A 19,923-nucleotide genomic window follows, 5' to 3' on the forward strand; every position below is an offset into this window, starting at 1 on the left:
ATTGCAAAAATTAAAAATATAATGCAAGTAATTCAAAGACAGAAAAGTAAATAAGATTATAATTGTATTAGATACTAACGACTTATCTAGCAATAAGTTCAGTATGAGAGAGGACATGAAAAGGTTGTTGGAAGAGGTGAGATTATGTTGGAGGCTTAATGGAATGTATACAGCGCTCGGAAAGGATTAAAACGGATTTTAATACATCCAATATTTCTTCTCGGTCACTGAGAGATCTTCAGGGATTCTTCTTTATCATGTAGCTTCCTTAGTGAGAAGGTGCAGCACCATGTCCTTCCAGTTCTCTCTGTTGGTGGCTTTCCTTTTTGTTTCTGCATAGTAATGTGATCCTGTCCATGATCTTATATCTTCAAGCTATGTCCTTTGTTTTTTGCCTCTTGATCCTTTTCCCATAATTTTTCCTTCTTAAACTGTTAGTATCCTCTGTCCTGCTGAATTTCTCAGTACATGTCCCAACAATCTCATCTTTCTCTGGATCATTTCCTGTAATAATTACTAAATCATGTCCTTCAGAAATTATAAAAACTAATGTAACACATGCTCAAATACAACACAATACTAAGCGAAACACGTGGGTAACTAAAAGTCCTATCTAGGTGGTGTGTAAGGTGGGATCTCTGATAATTAATGTTTCCCAAATTTTCGGAAGTTTAATGCAACCGTATTTATTTAAATAAATACGGTTGCATTAATTATTATTATTACGTGACACCTCCAGGGAGTCCAATGGACTCATCGGGGGAGGGTACCTACTCTACAACTACCATCATCGTCTACACCAACGCCATCTATTATCCACCACTTATATTTTTGCAGATAATCATAAACATCCATGCCTACTGCAGGATTTGAATATACTAATGTCTGGCAAACTTCTGAAACTTTTTTAATTATTAATTAATTTTAACTAACTTAATTAACTAATTAAATTTTCAAAAATTTGGGGAATATTAATTATCAGGGGTTTCACCTTACATTCTAGACCACCTATAATCGCCCATAGAGGGTGCACCACTGCTGAAAGTTACTCGTGTTTCGCTTAGTATTGTGTTGTATTTGAGTGTGTGTTATATTAGTTTTTGTAATCCCTGAAGATGTCTCAGTGACTGAGACGAAGTATTGGAAGTATTAAAATCATTTTTAATATCCTTTCCGAGTGCTGTATATATATTCCATTAAGCCTCCAACGTGATGTCCTCACAGCACTTAAGTCTCAACACATGGAAGAGGTGAGAGTTAAAAGTGAGAAAATGAAAATAGTAAGTATATTACCTCAATATGATAAAAATGAATTGAGAAGGGCTATGATGGCAAATCATTCGATGTATATGTAGAAGGAATGGATGTGTGGAGTGAGTTTGAAGGAAGATTAATTTGTATAAGAGGGACAGCCTACACTTGAATGCATTTTGCATCAGGAGTCTTTAAAAATTATTAATTGATATAAGACCTAACACAGAGAGTCAAGGAGACTGAATTCTTATGGAAGGAATTGTGAGAATCTGTGTGTAAGAGCGACAATGTTAGGTAACTGTGTTAATGCTGGAATAGTTATTGTTATGGAAATGATAATGAAGAAAGAACGATTCTGTGTTTGCCTGTGCTCTGCATGACATGATTGTCAAACCGTGTCATGCAGACCACAGACAAGCGTATACAAAAGAGCATGCAGGTTATTTATTATGTCTGTACATGAATGCTAGGAGTATCAGAAACAAAGAAGTAGTTTGTTGCCATGGTTAATATATTGGGACCTCATGTTGTGTAGGCATTAGTGAGACTTGACTAAGCAGACATACTAACTGGTATCAAGTGCAAAGAGTACAATATTTTTAGGAAGGATAGACAGATGATAGGAGAGGAGGGATGTGCTGCTAATATCAAATGTCTTGAATCCAGTTAGAGTTGAGACCTATGACTACAATACTAGTAACAATTTTTCATATGGTAGTGAGTTTGAAGCCATCTGGTGTGAGGGAGTCTAACAAGATTAAATACACAGTTGGGTGTTGTTACTGACCCTGGTGGATCGGTTGACAAAGAAATGCATCAACAAATAAATGCAATGGATGTGAAAAGAATAATCGTAATGAATTCTCTGAACGTTGATTGGATAGCTATGAAATCGCATGAGAAGAATGAAACTGAATTTAGTGAGCTGTTGCAAGACAACTACCTCAAGTAACACATGGCAGAAGGAACTTGAGGTCAAAGAGTGCTAGATCTGATTATAGTTTACGGGGGAGGGAGTCAGTTAAAGATGTAACTATTCTACTTCTGGGTGACGACAGTGATCATACGTTACTTACTTGGGAATTGGCTAAGTTTATGAATATTCGATTCAGAAAAGATTACATGCGGAACTACAAAGCAGGAAATTATGACCAACTGAGGAGTACTGGGTTCGGCAGAATAGTATCAGTTGCTGGATGGGAAGCATTTAAAAAATACTTAAATGATGTCATATCAGAATTTGGCCCTAGAGTTCAAAGAATAAATAGTGTAGGAGTGAAATGGATGTGTAATCTAATTAAGCAAGAAATTCGTAAGAAAAAGATGTGGAAGGAATATCATGTGCATAAGGATGATGTCGGTTATGATAATTATAAGCATCAGGCTAGAAGAGTCAAATGTTGTACAGAAAGCTAAATCTGAGTATGAAAAGACACTGGCTATGCAAGTTAAAGACAACCCACAATAATTCTGTCATTATGCCAAATAAAAGAAAGAATGAATTTGAAAGAATAACTGTACTGTGAATGCAAGTGACTGATGCAGAAGTGATTGTTCAACTGAGCAGCCATTTTGCTAAAGTTATCAAACTGATATATGCAACATTGAACTCACCACTATGTCTTCACAATATGAGGAAATTCATGTTGAAGGCTTTTAACAGACACTAGCAAACAGGGAAAGAGGAGTAATATGATTTGAGACTTACAAATGTCTGAAAGTTTTATACAGAATTTCAGTAGATGGGATTTTTCATTTTATGGAGGGTGGGGAAAGAGCACAAGAGCATCCATCGAAGTTGAGAATGAATTCTTTCAAGAAGGGAGTTAGGGCTAGATTTTTCTCTCATAGAATAGTGCATGATTGGAATGGATTGCTGTTGGATGTTGTGTGTGCAAGTAGAGTGAATAAATTCAAGAATGGTATGACAGCAGGTGCGAATAATATAGTCTCCCTTGATGAGTTCCTGACTCCCTGTAGATCTCTCATGATGATAATGAATGAATTTCAACTTATGGGTTTTAGAACTATGTTAGAAATAAAATAGTCTAGAGACCAGAAACATGAAGAATCCAAGAAATATTAGGGAAGTGAAGATATGGCATGCCAGAATTAGAATTTGTAAGGAAAAAACACTGTTAGGAATTCAGTAATTTGATCTTTCATGTAGTACAGTTAGTATTGCCATACTATCCTGTACATCCTTTCGTGGTGATGATAATATAATTCATTCCTTCAAGTCATTTAACAGATCACTTGGTTCTCAAATATCCTAAGCTTCATGAGCTATAAATGGATACATCACTGAAACAGTTAAAGATAATGGAGAAATAACTGCTTTATAGATTAAATTGTTATTCTTCTTCTTCCTACTACTTATTAGGCCTAGTGGCCTGTTACAGAGCTATCTTAAACTCTTTTAAATCATAAATATCCCGAGGATAAGGTCACTAGCCCTGCACCTCCCAGTATATCCTGTGGCTGTAGCTCATATGTATATGGGGCCGGTTTGCCTGCTTACAGGAGGAAAAACCCCAGATAAACTAGGCAGAAAAACCCTGCTGTCCATGCCCAAGACTGGCTAATTTGGCTATATCTGAGAAAGATCCTTAAGTTCCTCACATCGGCGACAGGAATCAAACCAGGACACTCCTTTCCCAGGCATATGGTTGTGAAGAGCATAGCCACTAGGCTAATCACACAGACCAATTAGAGATATAACAATTAAATTGTTATATCAAATTTAATTTGTTATCAAAGATCCTTGGTTCTCCAAGAATTGCACCATTGCTTTCAAGAGAAAAATCGAGTGTATTACAACTAGCTTTTGTTGAAATTTCCATCTTTCTTTTAAGCTTATATCATCATCAGATTCCTGATATGTACCCTCAAGGGATGTACAGGATATGATAGTACTACATGAAAGACTTACATCATTACTAACTTCCTATCTACAAATTTCCTCCAAATCAATCTGTTACCTGTCAAGACTCCAACATTATCAGATCTTATATTTCTGTCTTCTAAGGCACGTTTTACTGTATCAATCCACCTATATCTTGTTCTTTCTCTGGGTCTTTTTCCTGCCAACCTGGCAGAGAACACTTGTTTTGCTAATCTTTCCTCTCCCATTCTGTTTAAGTGACCATACCACCTGAGATTAGCTCTGCTAACGCATTCCTGGATGCTAACAATGTCAAGTTCTTTCTTAATATCCTCACTTTTAATACAATATTGCCATTGATGCCATCTGTTCATGCTCCTAATCTTTCTCAGAACTCTTCATATCTGTAATTTGTAACCCAGCTCCCAGATCAATAGGTTAAAATTGATTTGAACTTGTATACAGTTAATTTAGTGTTTTGACTAATTTCTCTCTTATTCCATATAAATTTATTCAGCTTACTTCCTACCATACCAGCTTTGTTCATTCTGTTGTTTATTTCCATATTTAATTTACCATCTTCATTAAAAATCGTGCCTAAGTTGCTGAAATGTATTACTTGTTCTATAGGTTCTCTATTGAAAATGATATTTTCAATCCTTCTGCTCATTTTCATCATCTTTGTCTTTTTATTGCTGACCTTCGTACCATATCTATTACAACAGTTTATTCAATTTATTAAGGGAATCTTGCAAACTTGTAGTGGATTTATTTAGAAGTATAATATCATCTGCATAAAGCAAAGAGCTGAGATTAACATCTCCAATTTTGGTATCAGGTTTAATACCACTTTCCTTCATAATGTGATCCATATAGATAATGAATAACAGAGGGGATAATGTACATCCTTATCTGACACCAGATCTAACATTAAACAATCTTCCTGTACTTACTCCAGTTCTAACTGCTGACTTACAACTCAAATAAAGACTAAGTATTGATATAATGCTCCATTGACACCATACAACTGTAGAGTTTGAATAGCTTCTCTCTTGGCACCTTGTCATATGCCTTTTCCAAATCTACAAAACTTAAATACAAATGTTTTGATTGCATGCCTGTTGAGTGTTTTTTTACCAATTGTTTCATTTAGCAATTTTTCGAAGTAATTACTCCATACTTCAAGGATATCTTTTTCCTCCTGTTTTCATGTCACCTTTATCATCTCTAACTCCTTTTACAGCACTCTTTCCTCCATTCCTAAGCTTCTTCAACAACCTCCAGAATATTTTGCAACCTTCTTGATATTTATTTTCTATATTCTTGCCAAAGTCTTCCCATGACTTTTGTTTAGCTAGTTTTACACAGTGTTTAGCATTCTTGCATTTGTCTCTATATTCTCTAAGAGCACAAGCTGACTTATTTGCCAGGAACTTTTGATGTGATTTCTTCTTTTCCTTCACTGCCTCTTTAACTTCCCGTGTCTGCCATGGAGTCCTGATTTTTCTATCCTTACAGACAACTTCACCACATGCCTCTCTAGCTGAATCAATCAGGGTTTTCTTCAAGGCTTACCATTGAATCTCCAAGGTTTGGTTCCTGTTCTCAAACTCTTTACTTTTTTCTTCAATAATCTTTGTGTATGTTAGTCTACAGTTCACACCTGAGAGCTGCTCAACTTTTATTTGCTTTTTTTTACAAGTTCTTATTTTCAATATGAAATTTAATTTTATCTTGTTCAAGACGAAATGGTGATCACTTCCAGTTTCAAATCCTCTGTATACTCTAGTGTCCTGCACCAGTGAGAAAACATCACTATCAACAATAACATAGTCAGTGAGACTTTTCTTATTCCTTGCCTCTTCTCTCCTGAATCTGTTTTTCTAAAATACCCCTTACATTCTCAGTGGAGTTTAGATCTAGGCTTTGTGGTTGCATGTCAGGTACCCCAGCTGGTAACTGACAGCCACAGACCAAGGGAATTCAGTTTTCTAATTAAAGCATTGTGATGGCCATTGAGAGGTTGCTACTATGTGATCCCAGCCCATTGTTGTAAATGTTTAAGTGAAAAAATATCAGTCAAGATCATGGATGAATGGCAACATGACTCTCATTTAAGCGGACATTGGATTGAGTTCTAATACTGCTAGTCGAATAGGATAGCCTGTGTTTAAAACTCCTGTCAGAAGAGCATGTCTGGCATGCCTCTTTATAGATAATTGCGTAGAGATAATGTCAAGAGATTCTATTAGAAATGTGGAGTTGGTCGCACATCTTGGTGTACCTGTTGCCCATCACAGACAGCTAAGACCACTATTAGTGACATCCATTACAGTTAGGAGTGTCTGTAAAGGCTCTCATCATGTCTCTGTGCAGTCAGTCATAGAGATTTGCTTTCTGACACTAATGATGGTGGATTCGTTAGATTGAGTTGGTGGACTTGACAGTACAACTGACCATAATAATAGACATTTCCCAGTGATATGTTGCAAATAAGGTCCAAAATAGGGCTAGTCTGTGATCATAATATTAGAAATAAGATAATTTAAGCAAGATGCAAGGTAGCATGGAAGTTAGAATAAGCTAGGTTAAGCAAAGATCAGTGACTCTTGTGCTTGATCACATCAGTTATCAGATTAAAGTGAGTGTTTAATTGGCCCAATCTGTTACAGTTCATTGCTCCACACACATGCAGTTGGCATTTTTGAGACCATACTTTGGCCAGATCCATGGCCATGTCATGCTTCACGTGCATTTAGAACTGAATGCCTTTATGCTTTTAATGTGGGATGATGACTGAATGCCTCAAGTCAAAATCCATCTAGCCATTGCAACAATACCATTCATACCACCTTGCATGTTGAAAGGAGCCATTCACAAATTCTATGTGAGCCCATTCAGCTGTGACTTGTAGGCACCAAAATATTCTACAGGAGAGCAATCTAGGTACTGGTCTGGGTGTTCTGCTTAGAAGAGCAGCCACTATACTGTGATCTTTTTCAAAGCATCTGATATAATTCATATTCATGGTATGAATTGCTTTAAAGCCTACAGAGACTAGTTAGCATGTCAATTTCTACTCATATGGAAACTTAATAATTCTTCAATCAGCAATTCAAATATGCTGCTTGAAATTTTATGATATTAAATGTAATATTTCTGGATGTATTAGAACATGCAAATGTCTATTTCTGTATCTTCTGCAAAGATGAAAAAATTATGGGAAATTCCATTTAACGGTGCATATAATAAAAGCTGATTGGAGTGGTTACAACTTTTAGACCATTACAGACCAAGTAAATGATAACCTAGTCAATCTCCTGCAAGTCTACCAAAACACATTCTTGGTTTTTGTTTTTTTTTTCCAAAAGGGGTCTCAGTTCAACCCTCATTCTCAATAATACATAGATTGCAAATAGAATCAGATTCTCTCTCCTACCTACCTATTACAGCCAAAATCAAATCTTGGCCTCCTAGAATTTGTTGCCTCCAACCCTGTCTGTCCAAAACTACTTCTCCAGTTTGCAACATTGCATATTACAATGTGCAATTTTGACTAGCAGTATCTATCCATCTAGTTCTAGGTTATCCTTTTGGTCTTTTTACCAAGAATTTTACTAGTTGTCTTAAGAATACTATCATTTTCCATATGAAAAACATGTTTTGCCTACTGCAACTTTTTGAACTTGATCATACTAGATATTGTAGCTTCTTTATAAAGTTGATATAACCCATGGTTGTATCCGAACTTTCAGGGACCATTATCATTTGCTGAACGTTTTTTTCTAGGGATTTTCCTTTGAAAAGGTGAAATCAAATCCCCCCCCCCCTTCCTCCATCGTCATAAATGTCCAGGTTTCAGATCCATGGGTAACAACTGGGAAAATTATTGATTTATATATTTTTTATTTAATTTTCTAATGAATATCTTTTGAACTGAATACACACCAAAGAGAATAGAAAGCCCGATTACTTCTCTTTATTCATTTCTCTATTTCCACCAGCAGAGCTTCCTTGGTCTTAAAATAAAAAAATAAAAAAAAAAAACTAGGCATTCTTTTCAGCCAAAATGTTTCTCTTCACCTATCCTTCAAACATTATTCATATATTTTGGGGTGGTGTACCCAAAACCTCTCTGAAAATGCTTGATGCTGTCCAGCAAACTATTCTCAGGTTGGCAGATGATCCCTTCCTGATGACTCACTTCAGCTACACTGCATACACGTATGCACAACATTGATGTACTATACATTTTTTTACCTCATGTATGGGATTGATATAATTAAAAAGACAAAAGGAATCATTCTGATAACTTTTAAAATATTAGTTTCTTCTCAGTTATAGCTAATAATGCTGTATGATCAAACAGCAATAAATTGTTTGATATTTATTTTATAACTGGAATTGTTTCTCTCTCCCACAGGATTTAAGAAAGGAGCAGATCCAGGAATGCCTGAAATTACGTTATTGAGGTAATCTCTTATTCTTTAAAATGTTTACTAGCTCTTAGCCATCCTTTATAAGTAAACACTCTATATATTTACTTGTAGGCAGTTAGATTCAATATTATGATTTTCAATTTACTTTGAAGTAAATTATAGAATAATAGAGAAATTATTCTTTTCAAGATCTTCTGAATTTATAAGTATTTTGGGTAGTACAGTAAGATAACCATTTACTACTTTACATATCAATACCACCAGCCTGGTTGGCCAAGTAGTTAGTATATCCACTCTCCAGCCGAGAGGATGCTGGTTTGAATCCTGCCCAGGGCATGGATGTTTGTGATTGTCTTTCACCTTCATACAGTCATTCATCCAAATATATATATATATATACACTCTCCCAAGATGGACTAAGTCACTATGAGAGAAGTAGGCCCAGTTCTCCTGCAATGGGAGAGGCCTTTAACCTGTAGAGGTTGAAAAGACATGCTGATCATCATATATCAATAAGGGTAGTGAATGCTTATCAGTAACTACATGAAGAAATAGATTTTGTTTATAACCAAATAAACCATCTTATTGTAACATTTTGATGCAAGATTTTAATGCAAAGATGGGGGGGGGGTCTGAATGAATTAATTAACAAAGTATAATAAGGAATGCTAAAAATTTCTCTGGGAATTCAAAAAAATGAAAAATAGACAAAAGAAACCTAAAGACCTAATAGAAAAAAAGAGGAAACATGAACCAGGATGCACATGGTGAAGAACCATAGAATATATATTGAATTTTGAGAAACAATAAGGAAAAAAATAAAAAGAGATGTAAGACATCTCTTTTTATCATCTCGTTACAAAAATGAAAAGAACAGCAACAATAGTATAAAGAAACCAGGAAAACCTTGATAATACAGGTAATCTTTATATGGCCAGTGTAAAAGATGAAAATGGAATACTGGTTCAAACATGTTGGAGATTATTGCTAAATTTTAAGAATTATACACAGATGAAGGGGAAAGTAATATAGAAAAACAGTAGAAAAAAGGATATTGAAAAGCACAAAACATGTACTTACAAAAATGGAAAAGCTCCTTGACTTGATGGAATACTAATAAAAATGTTTAAAAATATAAGGGATTTGTTGCATATAAAACTAGCAGAATAGCAGTATGCAATTCTGCTAGTTTTATATGCAATTCTGCTAGTTGCATATAAAACTAGCAGAATTGCATACTGAGTGTTTAAAAACAGGAATCCCCTAAAAGTTGAAAAATTGGAAAAATCATCCTTCCATATAAGAAAGGTGATAAAACTGACAAACTTTAGACCAATATCCCAGTCCTTTTATATGATTTTACAAAACTTATGGATGATAGAATAAACAATATATTAAATTTCCATCAACCAAAATTGGACAAGTTTCAGAACGTCCTTCTCAACTTTAGATCATTTACAAGTCTTAAAGTCTTGGGATGCTTAAGGGTCAAAGCTGTGTAACTGAGAGGAGACCTCCACATGTTGGAATTTAGCTGACCAAATAGTATTCTTATTGGTTAAACCAAAATAAAAAATGATGGTACAACATGACAAAATTTCATGCCAGCTGGGGCCACCCGGTTAAACAAGGCCCCCGTTGTTTTCGCCAGGAAACCAGGGCGAACAGTGAAAAGTCAGCTACTGGAACAAATCTGAAAACACACCCCAACTCAACATCACCAGAGTTGGTACTATCAACATAAGAAGCCTGAATGGCAAAGAAATGGAGCTAGCTGAGGAATTAGATAAGTAACAGATCGACATAATAGGGGTGACTTAAACAAAAAAGACAAAACTGGTGAGATCTTTCTGAGCAATAAATACAAAATGTTATATTCAGGCAATGACAATCAAGGAAAAGGAGTGGCCATAGTATTCAACACAAAATACCAGGCTAATCTTCTTGAATGGCAGTCAGTCTCAAGTAGAGTGATGTGGCCAAATATGAGAATGGGGAACTGGACTTTGAGACTTATTTGTGCCTAAAAAAGGAGTGGCCAAAGTAGAAATGTAGAAAAGTAGAAATGGAGGAATTTTTTGATGCTTTAGAAAAAGCAACTGACACAATGAAAAAGAAAAAGTTGGTCCTTGTTGGGGATCAAAATAACAGAGTAGGAAATGATTGTCAGGCATACAAAAATATTTTGGGAAAATTTGGAGAAAAGAGCAAAGCTAATAATAATGGAAAATACTTGTTGGATTTCTGCTCAGGACATGGGCTGGTTATTACTAACACCATGTTTAGTTCAAGTTTGAGGCAACTCGTGGTAAAGGTGGAGTAAGCTCTGATCACTTTAGTTAGTATTTCCCCCAATGCAAAGCACATCCCCTTATAGAGATGTATGCTGCTATGCATTAAAGGCAAGGGCCACTACCCAGACTGGTTTCGACCTTTATTGGGGTCTCATCAGTGGGAGCCAGACCAAAAAAATGCCAACATAAAAATGTGCACAAATTCACATGGAGAGAAGAGACAAGGAATAAGAAAAGTCTCATTGACTATGTTATTGTTGATAATGATGTTTTCTCCCTGGTGTAGGACACCAGAGTGTACAGATGATTTGAAATTGGAAGTGATCACTATTTAGTCTTGAGCAGGATAAAATTGAATTTCATATTGAAAAGAATGACATGTAAGAAAGTTTTAAAGCAAATAAAAGTTGAGCAGCTCTCAGGTGTGAACTGTAGACTAACATACACAAAGATTATTGAAGAAAAAAGTAAAGAGTTTGAGAACAGGAACCAAACCTTGGAGATTCAATGGTAAGCCTTGAAGAAAACCCTGATTGATTCAGCTAGAGAGGCATGTGGTGAAGTTGTCTGTAAGGATAGAAAAATCAGGACTCCATGGCAGACACAGGAAGTTAAAGAGGCAGTGAAGGAAAAGAAGAAATCATATCAAAAGTTCCTGGCAAATAAGTCAGCTTGTGCTCTTAGAGAATATAGAGACAAATGCAAGAATGCTAAACACTGTGTAAAACTAGCTAAACAAAAGTCATGCGAGGACTTTGGCAAGAACATAGAAAATAAATATCAAGAAGGTGGTAAGATATTCTGGTTGTCGAAGAAGCTTAGAAATGGAGGAAAGAGTGCTGTAAAAGGAGTTAGAGATGATAAAGGTGACATGAAAACAGGAGAAAAAGATATCCTTGAAGTCTGGAGTAATTACTTCGAAAAATTGCTAAATGAAACAAGCAGTGATAGAACAGTGGTAAAAAAACACTCAACAGACATATAGTCAGGAATACATATTCATACTTGAAGTAGAAAAAGCCATCAAAGGCTTGAAATGTGGAAAGGCAGTAGGAGTAGATGATATTCGACCAGAAATGTTGAAGTATGGTGGTATAAAAGTCTTACAGTGGCTGCACTGCATAGTTCAGAAAGCCTGGACAGAGGGACGAATTCCCGATGATTGGAGTAGAGCGCTAATAGTGCCCATACATAAAAAGGAAAATAAAACTGAATGTGAGAATTTCAGAGGTATTTCCTTAATGAGTGTTCCTGGCAAGATCTATGCAAGTATACTTGAGAAACGGTTGAGAAGAATTATGAAAGAAAAGCTTGGTGAAGAACAAGCTGGATTCAGGCCAAATAGAGGCTGTCAGGATCAGATCTTCACTTTGCGACAAATAGTCGAGAAAGCATAGGGAATATAACAAAGATCTGTATTTAAGTTTTGTCGATCTGGAAAAAGCATGTGACAAGGTGCGAAGAGAGGAGCTAGTCAGAACACTACAGTTATATGGTGTCAATTGGGCATTATATCAAGCAATACTTAGTCCTTTATTTGAGTTGTAAAGATTGTTGTAAGAATTTCAAGGATGTGCAGGAAGATGGTTTAATGTTAAATCTCGTGTGAGACAAGGATGTACATTATCTATATGGATTACATTATGAAGGAAAGTGGTATTAAACATGATATCAAAATTGGAGATGTTGATGTCAGCTCTTTGCTTTATGCGGACGATGTTATACTTCTGAATAAATCCGCTACAAGTTTGCAGGATTCCCTGACTAAATTGAATAACTGTTGTAATAGATATGATATGAAGGTCAGCATTAAAAAGACAAAGACAATGAAAATAGGTAGAATTGTTGAAAATGTCAACTGTCTTGTGAACGGGGAACTTGTGGAACAAGTAAAACATTTCAGCTACTTAGGCACGATTTTTAGTGAAGGTAGTAAATTAAATATGGAAATAGACAACAGAATCAACAAAGCTGGTATGGTAGGAAGCCAACTGAATAAATTCATATGGAGTAAAAGAGAAATTAGTTGGAATACTAAATTAGCTGTGTACTAGACAGTGTTCAAACCAGTTTTAACTTATGGATCTGAGAGCTGAGTCAGAAGTAAAACACTTGACCAAAGACTAGAGATCGCAGATATGAGAGTTCTGAGAAAGATGATTAGAGGTGTGAACAGATGGCATCGATGGCAATGTCATATTAAAAACGAGGATATTAGGAAACAACTTAACATTGTCGGCATCCAGAATGCGTTAGCAGAGCTAATCTCAGGTGGTATGGTCACTTAAACAGAATGGGCGAGGAAAGATTAGCAAAACAAGTGTTCTCTGCCAGGTTGGCAGGAAGACGACCCAGAGGAAGACCAAGATATAGGTGGATTGATACGGTACAATGTGCCTTAGACGATAGAAATATAAGATCTGATAATGTTGGAGTCTTGACAAGTAACAGACTGATTTGAAGGGAAATTGTAGATAGGAAGTTAGTAATGATGTAAATTTTTCATGTAGTAATATCATATCCTTTACACCCCTTGAGGATACATGTCAAGAATTTGATGATGATAAGTCTTAAATCAAGTATTGTACACCAGTGTATTTGTATTACTAATAAATTATATTACACAAAAATGTGTTAATTTTGTACAAGGTCGAGAACTATTAAGACTTCTGCACTTCCAATTTAAAGTAACCAATACTGTTTTTTCTAAAAAAGAATATAAATGAATATACTTGGAATGACAGAGGAACAAGATCTATAATTGATTATATCATTATCAATCAGAAACTAGCTCTACTTGTGAGAGATGTACATGTTTACAGATAAAGTGAAATTTTTTTTCTGATCATCATGAACTATAAAGATACAAAAATACAGTTAGTTAGGTAATAAATTAACAGAAGAGATTGAAATAAATCAGGGTGTCAGACTGGGATGTAGCTTATCTTCAACTCTATTCAATATATATATATATATATATATATATTGCTCAGATTATTAAAATATGGAAAACAATGGATCTGGTTAAACAGTAGAGCTGTTATCAATAAAATGCTGTATGCAGATGATCAGATTATATTTCAACACAATGAAGATGGCATTCAAAAATTTGTTTACAAATTAAACAAAATAAGTCAATAATGAAATTTAAAAATTTCACAAAAGAAAAGTTTTGACATTTAAAGGTTGGGATCATGTTAGATCAAAAATAGTTATAGAAAATAAAATAATAGAACAGATCACACAGTTTAATTATTTAGGCTGCATAATAACATATCTAAAAAATAAAGTAATGGCCACCACTCCCACTCTTATATGGTTCAGAAACATGGTTAAAAAGAAAGATGAAAGTAAAATACAAGCTACAGAGATGAGATTTTTAAGAACAATTAAAGGATGCACAAAATTGGAGCCATCAGAAAAGAACTAGATGTTTATAACATAAATGAAAAGATTAAAGCGAGAGGAATGGGAAGAACATCTATCTAGGAGGATGGAAAGATATCAGCTACCAAAAGAGGCAGATAGATATAAACCGGGGGGGGGGGGGGACCACTGAAGCTGGAACAAGCAAATCCCTAATCCTTGAAGAGAAGAAAAGCATGGAGTGTTTATAGAAAACTATGCAGAGAGACATTTCAGTATGGAATATGTCTACCCAGAATTGCGATTCAGCTCTCACAACATTGTACCATGCTTAGCACCAAATGATTCAGCAGATCTTGAGGCAAACTGGCCCACTCCCCCTTCAGAGCAAGGATAAGACCTTGTTTCTTTTCTGGAGGGGAATTTTGAGCAGCAATGCATTTCCCTATTGAGTCTCAAACATTTCTATGGAGTTGAGATCTGGGACACGTACTGGCCACTCGATTCAGTTAACATCCCCTTGTGTATGATTTGGTGTGGCATTGTCATCCATAAAAATGAATTCTTCGCCTACAGCACCAGGGAACACTCATACATGATGTTGAAGAACTTTGGTGTAGTATCGTTCACCAGTCATAGTCCATTTTTCCAGCACTTATAGTTCAGTGTGTCCATTAAGCATAATGCCTCCCCACACCATGACCCCAATCACCACCATATCTATACCTTTCGATAGCATTCTCAGTGGTAAGCAGTACCACTTTTGTGGCAGATCAGTCTTCTAGAATCGGAGGGGAGACTAAAGCGACTCATCTGTAAAGAGTACATTAGCCCATTGGTGTCTTGTTTTTGGATACAACACTAGAAATGTGTTCTACAATGAGCTTGAATAAAAGAGGCTCAGGCTACAGGCCTTCGGTATATAAGCCTACTTGTTGCAGACATCTTGCCACAGTTTCTCAAGATATCTGTGTACCTGTGCTTGAATGGAACTGACTTGTTGTGGTGAGTTAATTACATTTTGCTGTTATAACCAAAAATCTGTCTTCATACTCCACATTAGAGCAAGGGTGAGCTCTTGTAAATGTCTGGAACACATTCCATTGGTTTGAAATGCTGCCCAGAACTGGGATATAATGCCATGTGAGATTCCAATCCCTCTGGTAATATCAATAATTCTGCGACCTTTTTCAAGCTTTCCAATAATTCTTCCCTGTGTGAAATCGTCTAGATGATGTCTTTGAGACATTAGAAGACATGCGATTTGCTTAACGCAGCCTTTTGCCTTTTCCCTTTGTGCGAGATTTGAATGTGTACTCACTTTCTACTCAAAATCATCAGTTATACAAATTGCCACAAGCTGATTCATCTGAATTTACAGTTGTAATCTTCAGAAATATTGTTCATCCTTAGGTTTTGGACACCAGTGTAAATTTAAATGGAAAGGAGAGAGAATCAACAATAAAGAGGAGTCTGGAAGGGAGACGATGACACCAAAATTATTTGCTACATCTCTTGAATATGCTATGAGAAAAACTGAACTGGGAGAAAAGAGGATTGAATATTGATGGAAAATACTTAAATAATCTAAGAGTTTGCTGATGATATCATACTAATAACATTGCCAAAAGAATTAGAACACTTGATTATTGAATTAAACCAAGTAAGTTTGAAGATAGGTCTGCAAATAAATATGGACAAATCTAAAATAATGTATTGTGAATAATGTGAAATAATATCCAGGGCAAATCGTTACAAAAGACCAACTTGATAATGAAAATTCAGCTAGAATAACCATAGGATGGAAACTTTTTAACAATTATAGAAATATATTTAAATGCAATTTACCAAACTGCTTGAAAAGAAACATCTACAACCAGTGTGTGTACTCCCAGCAACAACCTGTAGCAGTGAAACCTGGAGCCTAACTAGAAAACAACTAAACAAAACATGGAAGGAACTATTTTGGGAATCACAGTTAGATAAAAATAATAATTGGAACAATTGTGGAGAGATGCATGAGATCAGTCAAAATAGAAGCATGGAGAGGCATTCATCCAACAGTGAACTGAAGAAAGCTGTTGATGATGATATATAAATACTGCATGTAAGAAGTTGTAAAAGTAATAGCATTGTCATTGCCTTGGCTAGGAGATCTGCTGCAGAGCAAAATTGGCAGAATCGGTATTGGTGATTATTAATTAATTAGTCAACCTCCATGTGGTGAAAAAAGTGAGATAATTAGTTCAATGCCTGTGTTTTATTGGTTTGGGGGGAGGGGATGTATATAGGCCTGCTTCCTTGCTGTCGGGAGGATACTAGATGAGTGATTCTATGCACAGATGGTATAAGCTTTGCGTTACTTCTGTAGTACAGTTGGTTTTACTTTTGGACTTTTTAAATAGAGAAGTACCACATATCAATTCAGAATATGTGGATGAGTTCAGCCTAGTAGGAATGTGAGATCCTTCACCGTGCCATCTGACTTCATGCCAGTTTGCATGAAGGATGCAATTGCAGCATTTGGTTGCATCCCTCATCTGATCTTCCCAATCCAAACCATGGCCCATATCTGGTTCCTGTTTGTATCACTGAAGGATGCTACTTTGTAGATAAGCTGAAATAAGCTGTCCTCACAACATCATGAAGTGCTCTGATGTTGTGAGGACAATTCACATTAGGTCATTGATAGTAGCAAATCTCAGGAATCTCCAGTTTTAATTCCCGTAATCATTGGAATTGGAAACAGCATACCAGTTGGAGTTGTGAAAACAAATTCCTCCAAAAAAAGACAACCTCATTGTTTGAGTAGCTGTCCTGCTGGAAATCGAATTTTGCAGATAAATGTTCAAAGGAGTCAAAGTGATTATCAGAAATTGGCAAGTGTTGAAAATATTAAATGATTGCAAAATGTAAGAAAAATTTGAGCAAAAAAAGTGAAAGAAAGGAATTTAGTTTGACACTTTCTGTTCTGGAATGTTTAATGGCATGTCAAACACCATTGAGTAAATTATTTAGCTTTAGAAATAGGTCAAGCTGATAGTGTCAATCGTTTATGCTTGCATTTTTAAAAAAATGCAAGCATGGAGACCACATCATTCTGTGGTATTAGCACTTGGTTCTGTTCTCTTCATAAATGATGTTTTTAATCTCATGCAGAATTTTTTTTTGGGTTTGTGCATAGTATGTCAGCTGCAACAGCAATTATCTGTTTTTCCAGTTTCAGAATGGAATCATTAAATTTGTTCAATAAACAATTGAGAATCAATCAGGTAGGTTTTTGTGTTCTTAGCCCGGGTGAACAAAACTCGGTTTTGTCATATCCGATGCTCTCCACTGCATTTATTTGGTATACATGATATTTTGGAGTATTGCTTTGTTCAGGAAGTCCTGCTGCACTGTCTGTTGGTTTTGGAGGCCTCAGGTTGACAGTACTCTTAGTGGTATCAAAGCCATTGAGGGTTCTGTGTTTCAGTTTGTGGTTCTGCCATTCCAGGGTGTGTGTGTAATGCTTGATGTTTAGGTCTGCTATCTATCACTGTTTGAGGAGTTATATATGGAGTATATTTTCAGGTGGTATGCATTTGCAGTTTGGACTTCTACTCGCATGATTTCTGTGTTAGCAGTATCAGGATTTCCAATTTCATTTTGTTTTGTGTTTGACAAGCTGACTCCCACCCTAATTTTGAGTCTGTTGTTGAGCCTTGCTCTGTTTCATTAACAATAGTTATCTTAGTGCTGTAGTGTAATGTTGAATGCTTATTTCAACATTAAACTCTCCTTCTCAGTATATAGGAAGCCAACAAACACTGGAAGATTTCTAAATGCAACCTCACACCACCATCCTTCACAAAAAATAAGCTTAATTAAAACTCTTCGAGACAGAGCATACAATATCTCCAGCACACAAGAAAGATGTAAGAACTAAAATACTTAATGCAAATCCTCTAACAGAATGGATATGAAACAAAAACCATCAAGAGAATCCTTAAAATGCCTCCAACTAACAACACAATAAAACAGGATTACAAAAACGTAATCTCGCTTCCTTATATAAAAAATGTTACAGATAAGCTAGCCAAATTAATGAACAAACACAACATAAAAGTAGCCTTCCTTCCTATGGAAAAAATCTCAAGATTCCTATATCCACCAAAACCACCTCATCATCCTCTTAAAAAACCAGGAGTCTACAAAATCCATTGCTCTTGCAGGATTTGCTATGCATGGCTGAACACCAAAAAGATGTACAATACAAAAGAGAACAAAAAAACGGGTCTTGCTTTCCATACCACTTCCACTGGACACGATGTACTCTGGAAAAAAATGACGATGTCATACATAGAAAACAACAGTTATATAAGAAAATTTAAAGAATCTGCTAATATGCTAAAAAACCAACCCAGTGCAATAAAAATTAAGGTTTAATTCTCCACCAAGTGTAGTCAGCTCTAATAAAAAATCTACCTCAATCTGAGCTTGGACTGTATGAATGAAAACAAGGACACGTGACATCGTCCAGTATTGTTCAACGTCAATAATGTTTTATATCTGCATTCTGTTATTTGAGTTTATGAATAGCCAGACGGTTATGATTTGTATTTATTAATTCTCTTGTTTAAATTTTAAGTTATACTATTTACCCCCTGAAGATGTAAATCCTACGATTTACGAAACTTGTCGGGAACTATTATTTCAGTATTTTGTATAACTGAATAATAAAAAAAATATGTAATCACTGAAATATATCTTTTGAACCAATTAGCCACAGAAGTCTACGCCTGCAAATGCTTCTGTAATTAAATTAAAACAAACAGTTTCATTACTGTTCTCGTATCATTTCAGAATCAAATGATCTTTGAGTTTAAAACCATCACTGTAACTTGAACATTTCTCCATATTTCAAGCAAAAATTACCAATAATTTACAAGACTTGAGATACACTATGAACAACCCTTCACAAACGACTAATGAGAAGTGAAAGCAGAGTGCAAAACTCAGCAATGGTAGGCTAGTAGAGCTAGCCTAGCTATGAAGACATGCATGTGATTGGTGAGGTATTAATAAAAGATTGTGCGAGAAAGGCAAGCCGGTGATTGTTGAGTTGAAACGCTTATTATCTTCAACCTAATTCCAAAATATCTGAAACTGCCATAACAACATTCACTATCTGTTTCTTAAAGTTTTAAACTTTTTTCATGTGCAAGGTATATGCAAAACTTTTTAATTTCTTTTTTCATAAAGTGAAATCAGAAGTGTGAGATAAATGTGAGAGCAAGTTATATTCAAGTAAATACCTTAAGAACCATATATATATATATTGAAATATTCTCATTCTGATTATCTCTAACAACTATTTTCTTGCTATTGGCTTGCAGAGTTTGTTGCCAATTAAATACGAAATGTACAGACTGCAGTAGCTTTTGGATTGAGAACCACTACTGTAGAAAGACGCTGTAGAGGTCAAATGCAAAGAGAAATGAAACAAGTGGTGTTTATATTCCTATGCACTACTGAACTTTAGTCCCCAACTTTCTTCCACATGCTTAACCCCACAAATCAAAGTGGTCATCATAATCTATAAATGCATGAACTTAAAAATTTAATAGCAAATTGCTGTTAAAAGGCCAAATGGTTAGCGTATTCACTCTCCAGCCAAAAGGCTGCGGGTTCAAATCCCGCAGCT

The 19,923-nt window shown here is 35.5% G+C and overlaps 1 long non-coding RNA gene across 1 annotated transcript in view; it reads left to right on the forward strand.

Moving 5' to 3' along the window:
- LOC150099989 (uncharacterized) overlaps positions 1-19,923 on the forward strand; it is a 32,299-nt gene that overhangs the window by 11,887 nt on the left and 489 nt on the right. Inside the window, exon 2 of the long non-coding RNA XR_016549293.1 lies at positions 8,562-8,610. This is a non-coding gene — a long non-coding RNA (uncharacterized LOC150099989). The remainder of the gene's footprint in view (positions 1-8,561; positions 8,611-19,923) is intronic.

This window comes from Typopeltis vanoorti, chromosome 13, assembly GCF_054136105.1.
Source record: "Typopeltis vanoorti isolate ZY-2024b chromosome 13, IOZ_Tvanoo_1.0, whole genome shotgun sequence".
NCBI lineage: Eukaryota > Metazoa > Arthropoda > Arachnida > Uropygi > Thelyphonidae > Typopeltis > Typopeltis vanoorti.